Source organism: Cibotium barometz, chromosome 32 (assembly GCF_041138505.1).
Source record: "Cibotium barometz isolate CiBa-2024 chromosome 32, ASM4113850v1, whole genome shotgun sequence".
Classification (NCBI taxonomy): Eukaryota; Viridiplantae; Streptophyta; class Polypodiopsida; order Cyatheales; family Cibotiaceae; genus Cibotium; species Cibotium barometz.
The window spans coordinates 9512286-9521451 of NC_141077.1; positions in this window are offsets into that span (position 1 = coordinate 9512286).

The following is a 9166-nucleotide window of genomic DNA, read 5'->3' on the forward strand; positions in this document are numbered from 1 at the left end:
CCATAGAATCACCGCTTTTTTAACGAGGCACAGCCACACTGATTCCCTCCCACAGAACAAGGGTCTTCTCAAGACTTAATCTAACTAACGCAACTAATCCTATCTTAATGGTATTGCTGCAGGAATCCTCCGATCCAACCTAACCCTTGTTTTTCAGAAAATTAAAGGTAAAACCCAAGGACTCCTTACTCCTCTACCAATTCCTAATGATACTTGGGAACAAATATCCATGGACTTCATCAAAGTTTTGCCTACTACATCGAGTCATAATGATATGATTTGGACTATAGTTGACCATTTAAGTAAGCAAGCATATTTATTACCTTGGAAAACTTTGACTTCTCAGCAAGCCGTGAATATATTTATCAAACAAATCTTTGTACATCACGGATTGCCAAAAGTCATTGTTTTTTACAGAGACTCAAGATTTTATAGTAACTTTTAGATTACACTATTCTCCAACTTAGACACTAAAGTAGAGTTTTCCATAGCTTTCCATCCAGAAATGAATGGACAAACCGAGGTTACTAATAGTACTTCTTTGAGCTCTTATGCCAATGTTTCTATGGTGTTCTTCTCCCTTAGAGATAAAGTTGGTGACTACACCCATGTTATCTACTCCATGTCTTGAGTGGGTCATTTGATTTCTTACATTGGTATATCAGAGCTTTGTTTTGATCCATTTTCTTGGATTTTTTTTGAAAATTTCAAAGTTTTCTAAAATTTCTTGATTTTCTTGATCAAGAAATGGGGATATTGTGATCTTGCTTGAGTTGATTTGATCTTTTTAATTCACAATTTTCCTAAGCTTTTGGGAGCTATGGGTTATGGTGGACAAATTTTTTTGGGGGTGGCTTCATCAAATTTGAATTTCGGGACTTTGTTGCCCAAAATTTAGGGTTTTAATTGTGCCAATCTTTCTCTTCACATGGAGTACAAGGAAGCTCACATTCATCGCCGTTTTCTAGCCGTATGCGCGTTTTTCTTACAACTGCCATTTTCTGCATTTATCGTGTTCTTTATGAGCGATGAGTGCTTATAGCTTGTTAATAATCCCAGGCAAGCTTAACTAAAGCTTAAGTACACATAATATGCACAATATTTCTTCTAATGGAGTGATTAATAGGTAAATGTGGCTATAAGGGTAACAGAGGGCTGCGCTCATTTTTGCAAGATTAACCAACATAATCATGGCATTCTTAAGCTTTGATTACTCATAATGCTTTGTCATGGTGCCACAATCAAGCTACAAGTAGCTTTTGAAGCCGTTTTTGGTAATTATGGAGCATGAAGAGGAAGAGACAAGCTGAAAAATCAAGGGCCACAAATCTTTAACAATCGACTTCTACGTCAACCATTGACAAGGCATACAAGTTTTGGGAGACCAATGGTGAGTGGCTATTGACATTAGCTCTTTATCTTCCACATTTCTCCTTGATTTGGGAATTGATTTAGGGTTTGACATTTGGAAACCCTAACTCCGTATTAGCCACTTCAACTTGCCATTAGCCTTTTCTAACCATCATTAGGTTCACTAATGGTGCCATTAAGTAAGCTAATACTTCAAATGGCACGATGATCAAGCCATGCTTCTCAAGTTTGGGAGTTCTTGATCAATTCCATATACCATTGGATTGCCTATGCTTCTTTTATGCCATGGTAAGGGCATACTATGGACACTGGATGTGTTGAGATCATTTGGAAGCTATGGAACTATGCCTTAAAGATGAGAAGAGCATGAGTACATGCTAAGAAATGTAAATGGATATGATATTGGCATGAGCTCATGCAAATAACCTTGTAAGTGAAGTTAATAATCTCTTCAAGCATTTTTAATAAATCCCACACACATATTGTATTCACATTTCTATTCCTAGAATCTTGAATGCATGTGAAAGTACCTTGGCAATTGGTGGAGAAGCCAAGGAGAGAATGTCTTGAATCTGCCATGAGTGCCTTGGAAAAGTGGTACATCGAAGGATTAGGTACATGGAGTGAAGACATGGCCCCAACTCTTGCCATTGGATTTTAAACTTTGGTAAGAGGGTGGGAAGGCTTGGCTAGGATATTCGAAAGCAAATCTCTCCCCATCAACAAACAAAGCTCGTCATCAACAACCAATCTTTATCGACAAAAGGTCACATGAAATATGCCATTGGTCAATGCATGATGCAATGACGATATGCCTTGATACTATGCCAAATGCCAAGAGAACATTAATTGTGGATTGAGTACATAGGAAATTTGAGATTTGGTTACTAATACAAAGGAGACCATGCCAAAAATTTTCAAAAACTAGATACATGGTTTGTATTGAGGGCATTTGTGGACACACATAAGGTGCTTTTGGATGCCAAAGTTCCTTGGAAGTAAGGGGTGGAACATGCGGAAGGCAAGTGGGTACCAAAAGAGCTCTTGAGCAAAATTAGACCCTAATTCAATTCCTTGGAAGCAAGTGGGTACCAAAAGAGCTCTTGAGCAAAATCTATAGATTCACAAAACCCTAATTCAATAAAATTACATTAGGGCTAGAGTTTTGGTGATTATATAGGCTCTTATTACTCCCTTACACCTTCCCAACAAGCCTTAAACCTTTTTGTCTCTGACATCATCTAGATCCCCAACTTGCCATTTTTTTCATTGGAGATCAAACTTAGGCCCAGTCATAAACAATGAGCTATTTGGCACAAATGACATCAGAGGATGGATGCACATCATTAGGGATTCCCAATAATCCATAGTACACCCAAATATGATGTTGTTTGGAGGGTCAAACCTATATGGTTAACTTTGAACAAAATGTCAAAACAGAGGATATCTGCACTTTGACTTTGGTCATCAAACCCTCTTAGGCATAGTTAGTACTTGTCATCACAAGCCCACACACAAAATTTCATCTAAATCCAATGACTTTTGAGTACTCTATAGCCTAATTCCTATTTTGAGTGTGTCACACAAACCCTAAAAACAGAGAATATTAGGGCTATCCAAAAATCTTTTGTTCTTGCATATTTGGATACTATGCCACAAGATCTATCCATAGAGCCCTATATCATCAAATTCCGACACCATTCAAGCCTTCTACTAGCCATTTTCTATTTTCAACCCATTATGCCAAGGGGCGTCCATCTAAGCAAGCGATGGAACTTCAAGAGGTAAGGGAAGACAGGGAAATGGTGAATGAGGATCATGTAGAGGAGATTAGTGAAGAGGGTATGAATTTACAAGGTGACAACAACATTGCAAATGCGGTACATAGGACAAATCATGTGCAAATTGATCCAAGTTTTGCAAATATGGTAAATACATCAAATCAATTGGGGGGAGCAAATGCACAAGAAATGCCCGCTATGACAAATGATATCTCAAAATTGGTGATGATTATGAAAATCATGATGCAAATAATTGTGCAAGAGATGAGAGGCCTGCGTGATGATATGCAGACCAAGGATGAACACAAAGGTGGACCATCTCACAAGGTTCAAACAAGCTTATGTTGAAGACAAAGAGGATCATCACCCAAGTTTTCATTCTACTTCATGGTGTTATGCGCAACCCAATGTTTCCATACACACCCAATGAAGCCAAAGGCTCAAGAGTCCCAACAATGAGTGATGGTAACATTCCATTCAAGGGGAATACTCATCGAGGCGGTGCTTCAAGACCTCATGTTGATGAGGAAGATTTCTCTGGTGAGTTTGAGGATTACAATCATAATATGGATGGGCCTATGTGTAGGTGTGGTGACCGTCATGGGAATGGAGATGAATTCAAAGGTGTGAAGGATAAGATTGTCCTTTTCAAATTTTAGTGGTGAAGGTACTAACAATGACATCTTCAAGGAGTGGGTGAACAAATTGGATCTCTATTTTGAGATAAACCCTCGAAGAAGTGAAAAAGCCTATGGGTTACTTTTCCACCTTACACTTGGAAGGGTATGCTCATGTATAGTGGAGGCATCTCCGATCACAAGGTTATGAGGCCACAAGTTGGGATGCATTCAAAGAAGATATGAGAGACACATTCACTTCCAAGATGCACAAGGACAAAATGGTTTGTGAATGGGACGATCTACAACAAAGATACTTGAGTGTGAGGGAGTATACACATAAGTTTCTCAAACTTATGCTTCATGTTGAAGGGTTTAGTGAAGCGTTTAAAATAGTGAAGTATATCAAGGGCTTACGGATGTGAAGGGACAAAGACCAACAACTCTCAAGGATGCAATGATCTTGGCTGAGGTATATGAAGAAAAGTATGCAAATATATGGGTGAATCATTAGCCAAATTATAGGTCAAATGCTTTCACAAAGCCACCTCTTACCACTCCCAATGTACCCAAATTTCCTACCATCTATGGTAGTGGTGGTAGACCATACAATTGCGGGTGCTTTCAAAAGTGGAAATACTTCTCAAAATCCTTCACAAGCGGGTGCAAAGCCAACTAATGAAGGGACTACCAAGACCAAATTTATGAAGGAAGATCACATTAATGAGATGAGGGACAAAAACCTATGCTATAAATGTGGTGGGAAGTATAGCAAGGACCATTGGAAGGAGTGCAAAGCCCGCAGTGTCAAGATTAATATGGTTTATTCGAAAGTGGTGGGGATGACACTAATGACAAAGAAATGGAGCCATTTGAGGAGCCATATGAGTTTATGGATGTGAACTACTCTTTAGAACCGGACGGGGAGTTTCCTTTAGACCCTGATGGTTCTCTTGGTGATCTTTATGACTATGATGTTGGCTAACCTTATACTTTGGGTACTACAAATGCATATGAACACAATGGTTCTCTTTGTTCCATATACAATGAATCTTATGCCAGTTTGCAAAGGGGCACATATATTGAGATTCAAGACTAAGGTCAAGGGAAGAGATGCATTTATGTTGGTGACAGTGGTAGCACACATAGTTTTGTGAAATACAAATCATTGGGAAATCTGAAGTTGTACCCGGATGCATTGGCAATGAAGAGAAAAGTTGAAGTAGCAAACAAGGATAGCATGGATTGTACAATGACTTACAAAAATGTGAAATTGATGCTCTCAAAATGGTATAATTGCAAAGCTAAATTGTTGGTACTAGATATGGGGCTGATTGATATGGTTTTGGGGTGTGATTGGCTATCAACTCTTTGAACCTTCTCTATGAATTTGCAACAAGGCTTTTTTAGGTTTATGCATAGGAAGGAGACCATTACATTGCATGGTTCTGGCACCTCAACATTAACCTTGATCAATAGCACACAACTCAAGAGGGAATTGAAAAAGAGTGACTATATGTATGTTTTGCAGCTTTGTAAAGGACGAGGATAATGAAAAAGAGAGCAAAGTTACACATGTGGGCATAAAGAAGCTACTTAAGGAGTATGAAGATGTGTTTCATATGCCCAAGTGTTTTCCACTGATGAGGGAGGTAGATCATGCCATTAAATTGGAGCCAAATGCAAGGCCGATCAACAAACCTCTGTATAGATTATCAAAAGTGGAGAAAGATGAAGTGGCAAGGCAAGTTAAAGAGCTCATTGATATAGGTTGGGTAGAACTGAGTCAATCACCATTTGCATTACCCGTTTTATTAGGAAGGAAGAAGGATGGGACTTTTATAATGTGCACAAATTATTAGGATGTCAACAAAATCACCATCAAGAGTCGGTGCCCAATCCCAAGAATTGATGATCTCTTAGATGAATTGAAGGGTGCCAAGTTCTTCACCAAGATTGACTTGAGGTCCGGTTACCACCAAATAAGAATGAAAAGTGGGGATAGGCATAAGACGGCATTTCGTATCGAAAGAGGTCTCTATCATTTCATGGTGATGCCGTTTGGGCTATGTAATGCAACGGCCACTTTTCAAGTGTTGATGAACAAAGTGCTACAGCTATTCCTCTTGAAGTTTGTATTGGTGTTTTTTGATTACATGTTGGTGTATAGCAAGAGCGAGAGGAGCACTTGGTTCATGTGAAGGAGGTATTTGATGCATTGAGAGCCAACCAATTGTATGCCAAAGAAACCAAGTGTAAAAGAGGTGGAATACCTTGGTCACATTATGAGCATTGATGGCATAAAGGTGGACCCCAACAAGGTGGAATGTGTGAAGAATTGGCCTTCTCCCACCAATCTCACTCCAGTGAAGGGATTCTTAGGTCTCTCATCATTCTATCGCTTGTTCATTGAGATGTATGCATATATAGTAGCTCCTTTGAGACGGATAAGTTGAAGAAAGAGACATTCTTTTGGGATGTAACGGCACAAAAGAGTTTTGATGAGCTGAAAAGAATTCTTACTTTGGCACCTATCTTGGTATTGCCTGGATTTCTCCAAGACTTTCACTATTAGAGTAGATGCATGTGGAAGAGGCATTAGTGCAGTGTTGTATCAAGACTATGGGGTCATTGCTTATGAAAGCCACAAACTTGATGACAAAGAGATGGAGATGCATGCATATGACCAAGAGATGATTGCTATTTTGCATGAAATTAAGAAATGACATCACTATCTTTATAGAAGCAAGTTTTATGTGCAAAGTGACCATAGGGTTCTTTAATTCTTCCTATCACAATCAAATCTCCCACCTAAGCAAAGAAGGTGGTTGGCTACCCTTCAACAATATGATTTTGAGATCACATATACAAAGGGAAAGGAAAATGTGGTGGCAGATTCACTTTTTAGAATGTGGTCATGTTCATTATCGGCCTTCACGAAAGTGCATAATGATTGGATTGAGGAGATTCAAGAGGAATATATTCTTGATGATGAGGCTTTACAAATAGTGCTGAAATTGCAGCATGGTGGTTGTGATGATTTACCTCATTTTCGGTTACAAAATGGCCTCCTCTATCACAAGGAAAGGGTGTATCTTGTACCCCACTTATCCTTCAAGAAAAAGATCATGGATGAGATGCATTCTACTCCCATGGCGGGAAATTTAGGTTTGTTCAAAATCTATGATGCCATAAGGAAGAGCTTTCATTGGAAAGGCCAATGGAGGGAAGTAAAAGAGTATGTTGCTAAATGTATACCTTGTCAACTCAACAAGGATCCCACACACAAGCTCGGTGGTTTGCTTCAGCCTTTACCTATTTTGGAGGGTAAATGGACGCATATTGCTATGGATTTCATTATTGGCTTGCCTTCTACCAAGAGGGGATGGGATAGCATCTATGTGGTAGTTGATTGATTGACAAAAGCTTCCCATTTTATACAAACAAAAGTGAGACACTCGGCATCTATGGTGGAACACCAATTCATGGAAAATGTGTTCAAGTTGCATGGTATGCCGATCGAGATGTGAAGTTTATGGGCACATTTTGGCGTACATTTGATAGCATGGGTACCAAGTTGACTCCTCATACGACCTATCATCCAAAAACCGATGGTCATACACAAAGGGTCAATAAGTGGCTTGAGACTTACTTGAGGCATTATTTCTATGAAACGTAACATGCATGGGATGATTGGTTGCATTTGGCAGAGTTCACCTACAATAGCACCTATCATAGTAGTATTGGAATGTTGCCTTTTGAGGCTATGTATGGCTATAAGGTGCATGTACCGATCATAGCATTAAAGCAAGAGAATGCAAATCCACATGCAAGGGAGGAAGTGGAAAGAATGTAAACTCTTTTGCAAACATACAAAGAGAACAAAGAATCTGCACATCGAAGGCCATTGGAATTCAAAGAAGGGGACTTTGTGTTCTTGAGGATACCTAAGACTCAATATGGATCTGTCAAAGGTAGTGCCAACACAAAGCTTGCACACTGTTATTATGGGCCATACAAAGTATTGAGAAGGGTTGGTGAAATGGCTTATCAATTGCTACTTCCATCTACTACAAGAATACATGATGTATTTCACGTATCACATTCAGAGGTGCAAGTATTGGAGGAGTTTCCACCCATGAGTGAAGATGGTATGGTGGAGTACATTCATGAGAAAGTGTTGGGAGAAAGAGAGAAGGTGTTGTGCAACCACACTTTGTGTGAATACCTTGTCAAGTGGAAAGGTTACCTCAAGATGAAGCAACATGGCAACCCGCCTCTATGTTGGAGGGGATGGAACACCTTTTTGATGCATCCGAGTTGCATTCTTGAGTCAAAATAGTAAAACAACTTGTTGTAATTTACTATTATAAGGCATAAAAGAGGTTCAAATGTATGCAATTGACATATACACTTCTTAGCCATGATTGATAATGACTTGGGGAGAATTACATGAAGTTTTGGAGTTCTCAAAGGCTGAAATCATGCACTTTTGGGTAGTTTTGGCAAAGAAGTGTGAAGTGATTCGTGTTGATGCTTATGCAAACCATCCATACTATGGTTTTACTTTGTGCATGTTTTGAGGATGAAACATTTGGGTGGGGATGGTTTGTAATGAAGTAGATTAGGTCATTTACATGTGTATTTTGAGGGCCTTGGGCTATATGAGACATAGGACTCATGGCTTTATAACCTTTTAATCATTTTAACTATTACCTTTCTTAGAGATCTTATGCCCAAGTTTCTATGGTGTTCTTCTCCCTTAGAGATGAAGTGGGACTACACCCATGTTATCTACTCCATGTCTTGAGTGGGTCATTTTCTTTCTTACATTTTGTCTTCATTGTGGTGGGGGGAGGAGGGGGGGTTTGGGCTTCGACCCCCATATGCACCCCCCACCCCCTTTTTTTCCTTTTGGAAGAGGTGGGAAGGGGGGTTTGGGTGCCGGTTTCCCATATGTCCCCCGCCCTCCTTTTTTACCTTCGTCATGGTGGGGAGAAGGGGGTGGTTTTTAGGAACTAGCACCCATGTGTGTCCCCCACCCCCTTTTTTCCCCATATACTCTCTCCTCCCCCCCTCCCCTTTTTTAATTATTTTTTAAAATTTAACTTTTTACTTTTTTGTTCTTTTCTTCTTGATATATAAAAGTCTTACTCTTTTTCTTATTTCCTTCTTTACTCTATAATCTCATTATCTCCAAAACTCTGGCATCTCGAATTTTTGACATGCACTCCAAGTTTCTTTTCTATTTGTTTCTATGATTATATTTCTTTTTTTTTCTACACTAATCTCTCTCTCTCTCTCTCTCTCTCTCTCTCACACACACACACACACAAGGCACCCCCATCTATGGAAGGTGATGCGGAGATGAGGAGGGTGACTCCTCATCCTATCATC